The following is a 14,778-nucleotide window of genomic DNA, read 5'->3' as shown; positions in this document are numbered from 1 at the left end:
TATATCCATGGCATGGTGACCAAGATGGATGCATGCACGGGCCTTGCTAGCTTCCCGATCGTCTGCACACATCAGTGCCATGCATCAGAACAAAAAAGCAGTATATTCATCCATCTTTGCAGTCCAATGTATCAATGTAATCCGATCTAATTTCTACGTGCATGCAGCGTCAGTGTGACAACGATGCCGGCCAAGTGTGACGCCGCAGCCGGCCACATGCGGCCATGGCGACGCCGAGTACGACGACGGTTCGGACTGGTTTTTGATACTCCGTTCTCGCTGCCGGCGAGCGGGTCAGCAATTCTAGCACACGCCGCATTGCAAATGATGTCAGATTTGATTTAAGAACACATTAATCTATTCGTAGGCATCGATGATGCCTGATACATCCACGGAGTACCATACTGTATGCATGGTAATTGCTAGTACGTATATAGAGTTAGCAGCTTCCTTAGCTAATCGGGTCATGTTTGGTGATGATCAATGTTGTATTTTTTTTGGAAAATCAATGTTGTATAAGTACCCCTTCAGATGTATATGTACTCTATTTACTTTTTACGAACTCACCTCTATGATGGATGAATATACTGCTTTTTTGTTCTGATGCATGGGTATATTGCCTCTTAATGTTGTATTTGATATACTCCTTTACATGTATATATTCTCATCGGTATATACCCCGGCAAAGATGGAAGCCCGTACTCCTTCAACAACAACAACAAAAATCAAGTATATACATGTTCGAAAGAATATACTCCTTAGAGAGAAGGGTAATATATGCCCGCAAAAAAATGGTAATATATACTCCTTCAAAAATTGCACTATATATGAATTCCTTCGAAAGGTAGTATATACTTTAAAAAAATGATCAGTATGTACCCCTTACAATGGGCATGATCAAGAAAGTGAAAACCTCCACGTCGTCAAAGAGGTATATACACTACTTTTTTACATGGGCATATAAGCTATGTGTAAGTATATACTACTAGAGTTCAAATCGTGTCTCACTTTCGCACCTAAATGCGATTATCCATTGTGGTAGCATGCACCGGTACCTACAATGTTGGAGGTTGTTTGCGCATGCACCAGAATTTTCCTAATAATTTAATTATATTTTTCCACCGGTGGGGCTTGGATCCATCCATTAGCTAGGTGGGAGTACATACTTATATATGTATGTATATATATTCTTTTTTTTTTGGGCCTTCTGTTTTTTGGCCTTTCTCTTTATTTTTTTCGTTCGGAGTCTCATCCCGACTTGTGAGTGAATCATAGTTTCCATCATCCTTTCCTCACTGGGGCAATGCTCTAATAATGACGATCATCACACTTTTATGTACTTACAACTCAATATTATAACTCGATACTAGAACAAAGATATGACTCTATATGAATGCCTCCGGCAGTGTACCGGGATGTGCAATGATCTAGCATACCAATGACATCAAAAAACGGACAAGCCATGAAAACATCATGCTAGCTATTTTACGATCAAGCAAAGCAATATGACAATAAATGCTCAAGTCATGTATATGATGATGATGGAAGTTGCATGGCAATATATTTTGGAATGACTATGGAAATGCCATAATAAGTAGGTATGGTGACTGTTTTGAGGAAGGTATATGGTGGGTTTATGGTACTGGCGAAAGTTGCGCGATACTAGAGAGACTAGCAATGATGGAAGGGTGAGAGTGCGTATAATCCATGGACTCAACATTAGTCATAAAGAACTCACATACTTATTGTAAAAGTCTATTAGCTATCGAAACAAAGTACTACACGCATGTTCCTAGGGGGATAGATTGGTAGGAAAAGACCATCGCTCGTCCCCGACCGCCACTTATAAGGAAGACAATCAATAAATAAATTATGCTCCGACTTCGTTACATAACGGTTCACCATATGTGCATGCTACGGGAATCACAAACCTCCACACAAGTATTTCTACTAATCCACAACTACCCATTGGCATGACTCTAATATCACCATCTTTATATCGCAAAACTATTGCAAGGAATCAAACATATCATATTTAGTGATCTACAAGTTTTATGTAGGATTTTATGACTAACCATGTGAATGACCAATTCCTGTCATCTCTCTAAATAGATATATGTGAAGCAAGAGAGTTTGATTCTTTCTATAAAAGATATGTCCATGCTCTAACAAATATAAGTGAAGCAAAAGAGCATTCTACAAGTGGCGTTTTTCTATGTAAAGAGAAACAGGCAATCCAAGCTTCAAATGATATAAGTGAAGCACATGAAGCATTCTATAAAGCCATACTCAAAAGATATAAGTGAAGTGCATAGAGCATTCTATAAATCAACCAAGGACTATCTCATACCAGCATGATGCATAAAATAAAAATGAAAACTAAATGCAAAAGACGCTTCAAGATTGCACATATCGCATGAGCGAAACGAATCCGAAAACATACCGATACTTGTTGAAGAAAGAGAGGATGCCTTCCAGGGCATCCCCAAGCTCAGACGCTTGAGTCTCCTTGAATATTTACTTGGGGTGCATCGGGCATCCCCAAGCTTGAGCTCTTGCCTCTCTTCCTTCTTCTCACATTGAGACCTCCTCGATCTTCGAACACTTCATCCACACAAAAACTTCAACAGAAAACTCGGTAAGATCTGTTAGTATAATAAAGCAAATCACTACTCTAAGTACTATTGCAAACCAATTCATATTTTGTTTTTGCATTGTGCCTATTGTAATATAACTTTTTCATGGCTCAATCCACTAATATGAATCGATAGTTTCATCAAAACAAGCAAACTATGCATAAAAAACAGAATCTGTCTAAAACAGAACAGTCTGTAATAATCTGAACATTCACCATACTTCTGATACTTGAAAAATTCTACCAAAATTAGGAAAAATAAAAAAATTGTATAGAAAGATAGTGCAGAAAGAATTAGAACCGTTTGACATTCCAGTAAAAAATGTAAAATCACGTACTACAGCCGAAGTTTCTGTCCCGCACCGCACAAACCAACAAGCATTGTAAACATCCTAAGGGCAAACCTTGGCACATTATTTTTATAATACAATGGAATTGTACAAGGAGATAATTATTTTTGTTGAAAAGTTTCTGTAATCAAGATTTACAAAGTTTCCGTGAGCATGAACAAAGTTCAAGGCTAGCTCCCACTTCAACAATGCTTGTCTTTCTCACTTTCGCTTTTCTTTTTGAAAAGTTTCGGGTTCCCCTATTTATTTTTATTGTTTTAAAACTATATGAAAGCACTCAACAGAAATAAATGACTCTCTAAAACTTTCGGGTTGTCTCCCTGGCAGCGCTTTCTTTAAAGCCATTAAGCTAGACATATAGTGCTCAAGTAGTGAATCCACCCGGATCCCAAGGTATATCAAAGCCAATTTTAACTAACAATGATTTGTAATTTAGTAGTGAGCACAAAGTAACATATATCATGTAATGACAAAGTCTAACTCTTTTCCTATGCATCGGCATGTCATAAAAGAACAATTCATGCACACATAGTAAAGGCTAATGCATAGTATAAACAGTTTCTTGCAATTTTATCGTGTTGGAAACATAGAGAGGTGGAGATATAGTTCCTCTCTCATAATAATTGCAAGCAGGAGCAGCAGGCACATGCATATTATATTCATCAAAATCATCATGTGTAATAGTAAAACGCAACCCATCAATATAATTCTTAATAAGCACAATATAGTGTAGTTTGGAGAATTCAAAAAGATAATAGGACTATCATGTGTAGGTGCAATAGCAACAATTTCATGTTTAACATAAGGAACTATAACAAGTTCATCTCCATAAGCATAATTCATATTGGCATTTTGGCCACAAGCATAGCAAGCATCATCAAAAAGGGATATTTCAAAAGAATCAACGAGATCATAGCAATTATCATAGCATTCATCCTTCGATAAGCATGAAGGGAAATCAAACAATGTATGAGTTGAAGAGTTACTCTCATTAGAAGGTGGGCACGGGTAGCTAATCCGCTCTTCCTCCTTTTGTTCTTCGCTCTCCTCATCATCTTTTTCATCCAATGTGAAGGAAATATGCCCTAGAGGCAATAATAATGTTATTATTTTATTTCCTTATATCATGATAAATGTTTATTATTCATGCTAGAATTGTATTATCCGGAAACATAATACTTGTGTGAATACATAGACAAACCAAACGTCACTAGTATGCCTCTACTTGACTAGCTCGTTAATTGAAGATGGTTATGTTTCCTAACCATAGACATGTGTTGTCATTTGATTAATGGGATCACATCATTAGGAGAATGATATGATTGACATGACCCATTCCATTAGCTTAGCACCCGATCGTTTAGTATGTTGCTATTGCTTTCTTCATGACTTATACATGTTCCTATGACTATGAGATTATGCAACTCCCGTTTGCCGGAGGAACACTTTGTGTGCTACCAAACTTCACAACGTAACTGGGTGATTATAAAGGAGCTCTACAAGTGTCTCCAAAGGTACATGTTGGGTTGGCGTATTTCGAGATTAGGATTTGTCACTCCGATTGTCGGAGAGGTATCTCTGGGCCCTCTCGGTAATGCACATCACATAAGCCTTGCAAGCATTACAACTAATGAGTTAGTTGCAAGATGATGTATTACGAAACGAGTAAAGAGACTTGCCGGTAACGAGATTGAACTAGGTATTGAGATACCGACGATCGAATCTCGGGCAAGTAACATACCAATGACAAAGGGAACAACGTATGTTGTTATGCGGTCTGACCGATAAAGATCTTCGTAGAATATGTGGGAGCCAATATGAGCATCCAGGTTCCGCTATTGGTTATTGATCGGAGACGTGTCTCAGTCATGTCTACATTGTTCTCGAACCCGTAGGGTCCGCACGCTTAAGGTTTTGATGACAGTTATATTTTGAGTTTATGCATTTTGATGTACCGAAGTTTGTTCGGAGTCCCGGATGTGATCACGGACATGACGTGGAGTCTCGAAATGGTCGAGACATAAAGATTGATATATTGGAAGCCAATATTTGGATATCGGAAGTGTTCCGAGTGAAATCGGGATTTTACCGGAGTACCGGGAGGTTACCGGAACCCCCCGGGAGGTATATGGGCCTTAGTGGGCTTTAGCGGAAGAGAGGAGAGGTGGCCAGGGCTGGGCCGCGCGCCCCTCCCCCTAGTCTGAATAGGACAAGGAGAGGGGGGCGGCGCCCCCCCTTCCTTCTCTCTCTCCTCTTTCCCCTCCCGAATCCTATTCCAACTAGGAAAGGGGGGGAATCCTACTCCCGGTGGGAGTAGGACTCCTCCTGGCGCGCCCTCCTCCTGGACGGCCGCACCCCCCTTGATCCTTTATATACGGGGGCAGGGGGCACCCCTAGACACACAAGTTGATCCACATGATCATATTCTTAGCCGTGTGCGGTGCCCCCTTCCACCATAGTCCTCGATAATATTGTAGCGGTGCTTAGGCGAAGCCCTGCGATGGTAGTACATCAAGATCGTCACCACGCCGTCGTGCTGACGGAACTCTTCCTCGACACTTTGCTGGATCGGAGTCCGGGGATCGTCATCGAGCTGAACGTGTGCTAGAACTCGGAGGTACCGTAGTTTCGGTGCTTGATCGGTCGGGCCGTGAAGACGTACGACTACATCAACCACGTTGTGCTAACGCTTCCGTTGTCGATCTACAAGGGTACGTAGATCACACTCTCCCCTCCCGTTGCTATGCATCACCATGATCTTGCGTGTGCGTAGGATTTTTTTTGAAATTACTACGTTCCCAACAGTGGCATCCGAGCCTAGGTTTTATGTGTTGATGTAATATGCATGAGTAGAACACAAGTGAGTTGTGGGCGATATAAGTCATACTACTTACCAGCATATCATACTATGGTTCGGCTGTATTGTTGGACGAAGCGGCCCGGACCGACATTACGCGTACGCTTACGTGAGACCAGTTCTCCCGACGTGCTTTGCACAAAGGTGGCTAGCGGGTGACAGTTTCTCCAACTTTAGTTGAATCGAGTGTGGCTATGCCCGGTCCTTGCGAAGGTTAAAACAACACCAACTTGACAAACTATCGTTGTGGTTTTGATGCGTAGGTAAGATTGGTTCTTGCTTAAGCCCGTAGCAGCCACGTAAAACTTGCAACAACAAAGTAGAGGACGTCTAACTTGTTTTTGCAGGGCATGTTGTGATGTGATATGGTCAAGACATGATGCTAAATTTTATTGTATGAGATGATCATGTTTTGTAACCGAGTTATCGGCAACTGGCAGGAGCCATATGGTTGTCGCTTTATTGTATGCAATGCAATCGCGATGTAATGCTTTACTTTATCACTAAGCGGTAGTGATAGTCATGGAAGCATAAAATTGGCGAGACGACAATGATGCTACGATGGAGATCAAGGTTCGCACCGGTGACGATGGTGATCACGACGGTGCTTCGAAGATGGAGATCACAAGCACAAGATGATGATGGCCATATCATATCACTTATATTGATTGCATGTGATGTTTATCTTTTATGCATCTTACTTCGTGCTAAGACACCACGTGATGATCGGGTGTGATAGGCTCTACGTTCAAATACAACGGGTGCAAAACAGTTGCACACGCGGAATACTCAGGTTATACTTGACGAGCCAAGCATATACAGATATGGCCTCGGAACACGGAGACCAAAAGGTCGAGCGTAAATCATATAGTAGATATGATCAACATAGTGATGTTCACCAATGAAACTACTCCATCTCACGTTATGATCGGACATGGTTTAGTTGATTTGGATCACGTAATCACTTAGAGGATTAGAGGGATGTCTACCTAAGTGGGAGTTCTTTAAGTAATATGATTAATTGAACCTAAATTTATCATGAAACTTAGTACCTGATAGTATCTTGCTTGTATATGTTTGATTGTAGATAGATGGCCCGTGCTGTTGTTCTGTTGAATTTTAATGCATTCCTTGAGAAAGCAAAGTTGAAAGATGATGGTAGCAATTACACGGACTGGGTCCGTAACTTGAGGATTATCCTCATTGCTGCACAGAAGAATTACGTCCTGGAAGCACTGCTAGGTGCCAGGCCTGCTGCTGGAGCAACACCAGATGTTATGAACGTCTGGCAGAGCAAAGCTGATGACTACTCGATAGTTTAGTGTGCCATGCTTTACGGCTTAGAATCGGGACTTCAACGACGTTTTGAACATCATGGAGCATATGAGATGTTCCAGGAGTTGAAGTTAATATTTCAAGCAAATGCCCGGATTGAGAGATATGAAGTCTCCAATAAGTTCTATAGCTACAAGATGGAGGAGAACAGTTCTGTCAGTGAGCATATACTCAAAATGTCTGGGTATAATAATCACTTGATTCAATTGGGAGTTTATCTTCCAGATGATTGCATCATTGACAGAATTCTCCAATCACTGCCACCAAGCTACAAAAGCTTCGTGATGAACTATAATATGCAAGGGATGAATAAGACTATTCCCGAGCTCTTCGCAATGCTGAAAGCTGCGGAGGTAGAAATCAAGAAGGAGCATCAAGTGTTGATGGTCAACAAGACCACTAGTTTCAAGAAAAATGGCAAAGGGAAGAAGAGGGGGAACTTCAAAAAGAATAGCAAGCAAGTTGCTACTCAAGAGAAGAAACCCAAACCTGGACCTAAGCCTGAAACTGAGTGCTTCTACTGCAAGCAGACTGGTCACTAGAAGTGGAACTTCCCCAAGTATTTGGCGGATAAGAAGGATGGCAAGGTGAACAAAGGTATATGTGATATACATGTTATTGATGTGTATCTTACTAATGCTCGCAGTAGCACCTGGGTATTTGATACTGGTTCTGTTGCTAATATTGGCAACTCGAAACAGGGACTACGGATTAAGCGAAGATTGGCTAAGGACGAGGTGACGATGCGCGTGGGAAATGGTTCCAAAGTCGATGTGATCGCAGTCGGCACGCTACCTCTACATCTACCTTCGGGATTAGTATTAGACCTAAATAATTGTTATTCGGTGCCAGCGTTAAGCATGCACATTATATCTGGATCTTGTTTGATGCGAGACGGTTATTCATTTAAATTAGAGAATAATGGTTGTTCTATTTACATGAGTAATATCTTTTATGGTCATGCACCCTTAAAGAGTGGTCTATTTTTATTAAATCTCGATAGTAGTGACACACATATTCATAGTGTTGAAACCAAAAGATGCAGAGTTGATAATGATAGTGCAACTTATTTGTGGCACTGCCGTTTGGGTCATATCGGTATAAAGCGCATGAAGAAACTCCATACTGATGGGCTTTTGGAACCACTTGATTATGAATCAGTTGGTACTTGCGAACCGTGCCTTATGGGTAAGATGACAAAAACACCGTTCTCCGGTACTATGGAGAGAGCAACAGATTTATTGGAAATCATACATACAGATGTATGTGGTCCGATAAATGTTGAGGCTCGTGACGGATATCGTTATTTTTCTCACCTTCACAGATGACTTAAGCAGATATGGGTATATCTTCTTAATGAAACATAAGTCTGAAACGTTTGAAAAGTTCAAAGAATTTCAGAGTGAAGTTGAAAATCATTGTAACAAGAAAATAAAATTCCTACGAACTGATCGTGGAGGAGAATATTTGAGTTACGAGTTTGGTGTACATTTAAAACAATGTGGAATAGTTTCGCAACTCACGCCACCCGGAACACCACAGCGTAATGGTGTGTCAGAACGTTGTAATCGTACTTTACTAGATATGGTGCGATCTATGATGTCTCTTACTGGTTTACCGCTATCGTTTTGGGGATATGCTCTAGAGGCGGCCGCATTCACATTAAATAGGGCACCATCAAAATCCGTTGAGACGACGCCATATGAACTGTGGTTTGGCAAGAAACCAAAGTTGTCGTTTCTGAAAGTTTGGGGCTGCGATGCTTATGTGAAAAAGCTTCAACCTGATAAGCTCGAACCCAAATCGGAGAAATGTGTCTTCATAGGATATCCAAAGGAAACTATTGGATACACCTTCTATCACAGATCTGAAGGCAAGATTTTTGTTGCTAAATTCGGAAACTTTCTAGAGAAGGAGTTTCTCTCGAAAGATGTGAGTGGGAGGAAAGTAGAACTTGACGAGGTAACTGTACTTGCTCCCTTATTGGAAAGTAGTACATCACAGAAACCTGTTTCTGTGACACCTACACCAATTAGTGAGGAAGCTAATGATAATGATCATGAAACTTCAGAACAAGATACTACTAAACCTCGTAGATCAACCAGAGTAAGATCCGCGCCAGAGTGGTATGGTAATCCTGTTCTGGAAGTCATGCTACTAGATCATGATGAACCTACGAACTATGAAGAAGCGATGGTGAGCCCAGATTCCGCAAAATGGCTTGAAGCCATGAAATCTGAGATGGGATCCATTTATGAGAACAAAGTATGGACTTTGGTTGACTTGCCCAATGATTGACAAGCAATTGAGAATAAATGGGTCTTCAAGAAGAAGACTGACGCTGACGGTAATGTTACTGTCTACAAAGCTCGACTTGTCGCAAAAGGTTTTTGGCAAGTTCAAGGGATTGACTACGATGAGACCTTCTCACCCGTAGCGATGCTTAAGTCTGTCCGAATCATGTTAGCAATTGCCGCATTTTATGATTATGAAATTTGGCAAATGGATGTCAAAACTGCATTCCTGAATGGATTTCTGCAAGAAGAGTTGTATATGATGCAGCCGGAAGGTTTTGTCGATCCAAAGGGAGCTAACAAAGTGTGCAAGCTCCAGCGATCCATTTATGGACTGGTGCAAGCCTCTCGGAGTTGGAATAAATGCTTTGGTAGTGTGATCAAAGCATTTGGTTTTGTACAGACTTTTGGAGAAGCCTGTATTTACAAGAAAGTGAGTAAGAGCTCTGTAGCATTTCTGATATTATATGTAGATGACATATTGCTAATCGGAAATGATATAGAATTTCTGGATAGCACAAAAGGATACTTGAACAAGAGTTTTTCAATGAAAGACCTCGGTGAAGCTGCTTACATATTAGGCATTAAGATCTATAGAGATAGATCAAGACGCTTAATTGGACTTTCACAAAGCACATACCTTGACAAAGTTTTGAAGAAGTTCAAAATGGATCAAGCAAAGAAAGGATTCTTGCCTGTGTTACAAGGTGTGAAATTGAGTAAGACTCAATCCCCGACCAATGCAGAAGATAGAGAGAAAATGAAAGATGTTCCCTATGCTTCAGCCATAGGCTCTATCATGTATGCAATGCTGTGTACCAGACCTGACGTGTGTCTTGCTATAAGTCTAGCAGGGAGGTACCAAAGTAATCCAGGAGTGGATCACTGGACAGCAGTCAAGAACATCCTAAAATACCTGAAAAGGACTAAGGATATGTTTCTCATATATGGAGGTGACAAAGAGCTCATCGTAAATGGTTACGTTGATGCAAGCTTTGACACTGATCCGGACGATTCTAAATCGCAAACCGGATACGTGTTTACATTAAATGGTGGAGCTGTCAGTTGGTGCAGTTCTAAACAAAGCGTTGTGGCAGGATCTACATGTGAAGCGGAGTACATAGCTGCTTCGGAAGCAGCAAACGAAAGAGTCTGGATGAAGGAGTTCATATCTGATCTAGGTGTCATACCTAGTGCATCGGGTCCAATGAAAATCTTTTGTGACAACACTGGTGCAATTGCCTTGGCAAAGGAATCCAGATTTCACAAGAGAACCAAGCACATCAAGAGACGCTTCAATTCCATCCGGGATCTAGTCCAGGTGGGAGACATAGAGATTTGCAAGATACATACGAATCTGAATATAGCAGACCCGTTGACTAAGCCTCTTCCACGAGCACAACATGATCAACACCAAAGCTCCATGGGTGTTAGAATCATTACTGTGTAATCTAGATTATTGACTCTAGTGCAAGTGGGAGACTGAAGGAAATATGCCCTAGAGGCAATAATAATGTTATTATTTTATTTCCTTATATCATGATAAAAGTTTATTATTCATGCTAGAATTGTATTAACCGGAAACATAATACATGTGTGAATACATAGACAAACAGAGTGTCACTAGTATGCCTCTACTTGACTAACTCGTTAATCAAAGATGGTTATGTTTCCTAACCATGGACAAAGAGTTGTTATTTGATTAACATGATCACATCATTAGTTGAATGATCTGATTGACATGACCCATTCCATTAGCTTAGCACCCGATCGTTTAGTATGTTGCTATTGCTTTCTTCATGACTTATACATGTTCCTATGACTATGAGATTATGCAACTCCCGTTTGCCGGAGGAACACTTTGTGTGCTACCAAACGTCACAACGTAACTGGGTGATTATAAAGGAGCATTACAGGTGTCTCCAAAGGTACATGTTGGGTTGGCGTATTTCGAGATTAGGATTTGTCACTCCGGTTGTCGGAGAGGTATCTCTGGGCCCTCTCGGTAATGCACATCACATAAGCCTTGCAAGCATTACAACTAATGAGTTAGTTGCAAGATGATGTATTACGAAACGAGTAAAGAAACTTGCCGGTGACGAGATTGAACTAGGTATTGAGATACCGACGATCGAATCTTGGGCAAGTAACATACCGATGACAAAGGGAACAATGTATGTTGTTATGCGGTCTGACCGATAAAGATCTTCGTAGAATATGTGGGAGCCAATATGAGCATCCAGGTTCCGCTATTGGTTATTGATCGGAGACATGTCTCGGTCATGTCTACATTGTTCTTGAACCCATAGGGTCCGCACGCTTAAGGTTTTGATGACAGTTATATTATGAGTTTATGCATTTTGATGTACCGAAGTTTGTTCGGAGTCCTGGATGTGATCGCGGACATGACGAGGAGTCTCGAAATGGTCGAGACATAAAGATTGATATATTGGAAGCCTATATTTGGATATCGGAAGTGTTCCGAGTGAAATCAGGATTTTACCGGAGTACCGGGAGGTTACCGGAACCCCCCGGGAGGTATATGGGCCTTAGTGGGCTTTAGTGGAAGAGAGGAGAGGTGGCCAGGGCTGGGCCGTGCGCCCCTCACCCCCCTAGTCTGAATAGGACAAGGAGAGGGAGGCGGTGCCCCCCCCCTTCCTTCTCTCTCTCCTCTTTCCCCTCCCGAATCCTATTCCAACTAGGAAAGGGGGGAATCATACTCCCGGTGGGAGTAGGACTCCTCCTGGCGCGCCCTCCTCCTGGCCGGCCGCACCCCCCCTTGATCCTTTATATACGGGGGCAGGGGGCACCCCTAGACACACAAGTTGATCCACGTGATCATATTCTTAGCCGTGTGTGGTGCCCCCTTCCACCATAGTCCTCGATAATATTGTAGCGGTGCTTAGGCGAAGCCCTGCAACGGTAGTACATCAAGATCGTCACCACGCCCTCGTGCTGACGGAATTCTTCCTCGACACTTTGCTGGATCGGAGTCCGGGGATCGTCATCGAGCTGAACGTGTGCTAGAACTCGGAAGTGACGTAGTTTCGGTGCTTGATCGGTCGGGCCGTGAAGACGTACGACTACATCAACCACGTTGTGCTAACGCTTCCGCTGTCGATCTACAAGGGTACATAGATCACACTCTCCCCTCCCCTTGCTATGCATCACCATGATCTTGCGTGTGCGTAGGATTTTTTTTGAAATTACTGTTGGAAATATGCCCTAGAGGCAATAATAAATTGATTATTATTATATTTCCTTGTTCATGATAATCGTTTATTATCCATGCTAGAATTGTATTGATAGGAAACTCAAATACATGTGTGGATACATAGACAACACCATGTCCCTAGTAAGCCTCTAGTTGACTAGCTCGTTGATCAATAGATGGTTACGGTTTCCTGACCATGGACATTGGATGTCATTGATAACTGGATAACATCATTAGAAGAATGATGTGATGGACAAAGACCCAATCCTAAGCCTAGCACAAGATCATGTAGTTCGTATGTTAAAGCTTTTCTAATGTCAAGTATCATTTCCTTAGACCATGAGATTGTGCAACTCCCGGATATCGTAGGAGTGCTTTGGGTGTGCCAAACGTCACAACGTAACTGGGTGGCTATAAAGGTACACTACAGGTATCTCCGAAAGTGTCTGTTGGGTTGGCACAAATCGAGACTGGGATTTGTCACTCCGTGTAAACGGAGAGGTATCTCTGGGCCCACTCGGTAGGACATCATCATAATGTGCACAATGTGATCAAGGAGTTGATCACGGGATGATGTGTTACGGAATGAGTAAAGAGACTTGCCGGTAACGAGATTGAACAAGGTATCGGGATACCGACGATCGAATCTCGGGCAAGTATCGTACCACTAGACAAAGGGAATTGTATACGGGATTGATTAAGTCCTTGACATCGTGGTTCATCCGATGAGATCATCGTGGAACATGTGGGAGCCAACATGGGTATCCAGATCCCGCTGTTGGTTATTGACCGGAGAGTCATCTCGGTCATGTCTGCATGTCTCCCGAACCCGTAGGGTCTACACACTTAAGGTTCGGTGACGCTAGGGTTATAGAGATATTAGTATGCGGTAACCCGAAAGTTGTTCAGAGTCCCGGATGAGATCCCGGACGTCACGAGGAGTTCCGGAATGGTCCGGAGGTAAATAATTATATATAGGAAGTGCTATTTCGGCCATCGGGACAAGTTTCGGGGTCACCGGTATTGTACCGGGACCACCGAAAGGGTCCCGGGGGTCCATCGGGTGGGGCCACCTGCCCCGGGGGGGCACATGGGCTGTAGGGGGTGCGCCTTGGCCTATATGGGCCAAGGGCACCAGCCCCAAGAGGCCCATGCGCCAAGAGAGAGGGAAAGGAAGAGTCCTAAAGGGGGAAGGCACCTCCTAGGTGCCTTGGGGAGGTGGGACTCCTCCCTGGCCGCACCCTTCCTTGGAGGAAGGGCCAAGGCTGCGCCTCCCCCCTCTCCCTTGGCCCTATATATAGTGGGGGGAAGGGAGGGCAGCCCAACCTAAGCCCTGGCGCCTCCCTCTCCCTCTCATGACACATTTCCCTCCTCCCGCAGTGCTTGGCGAAGCCCTGTTGGAATCCCGCTACTTCCCCCACCACGCCGTTGTGCTGCTGGATCTCCATCAATCTCTCCTCCCCCTTGCTGGATCAAGAAGGAGGAGACGTTGCTACTCCGTACGTGTGTTGAACGCGAAGGTGCCGTCCGTTCGGCGCTAGGATCATCGGTGATTTGGATCACGACGAGTACGACTCCATCAACCCCGTTCTCTTGAACGCTTCCGCGCGCGATCTACAAGGGTATGTAGATCCACTCCTCCCTCGTTGCTAGATGACTCCATAGATAGATCTTGGTGACACGTAGGAAAATTTTGAATTTCTCCTACGTTCCCCAACAGTGGCATCATGAGCTAGGTCTATGCATAGTTTCTATGCATGAGTAGAACACAAAGTAGTTGTGGGCGTTGATTTTGTTCAACATGCTTACTGTTACTCGTCCAATCTTGATTCAGTGGCATTGTGGGATGAAGCGGCCCGGACCGACCTTACACGTACTCTTACGTGAGACTGGTTCCACCGACTGACATGCACTAGTTGCATAAGGTGGCTAGCGGGTGTCTGTCTCTCCCACTTTAATCGGATCGGATTCGATGAAAAGGGTCCTTATGAAGGGTAAATAGCAATTGGCATATCACGTTGTGGTTTTTGCGTAGGTAAGAAACGTTCTTGCTAGGAACCCATAGCAGCCACGTAAAACATGCAAACAACAAT

This window comes from Triticum aestivum, chromosome 4A (assembly GCF_018294505.1).
Source record: "Triticum aestivum cultivar Chinese Spring chromosome 4A, IWGSC CS RefSeq v2.1, whole genome shotgun sequence".
NCBI lineage: Eukaryota > Viridiplantae > Streptophyta > Magnoliopsida > Poales > Poaceae > Triticum > Triticum aestivum.
This window is presented reverse-complemented; position numbering follows the sequence as displayed.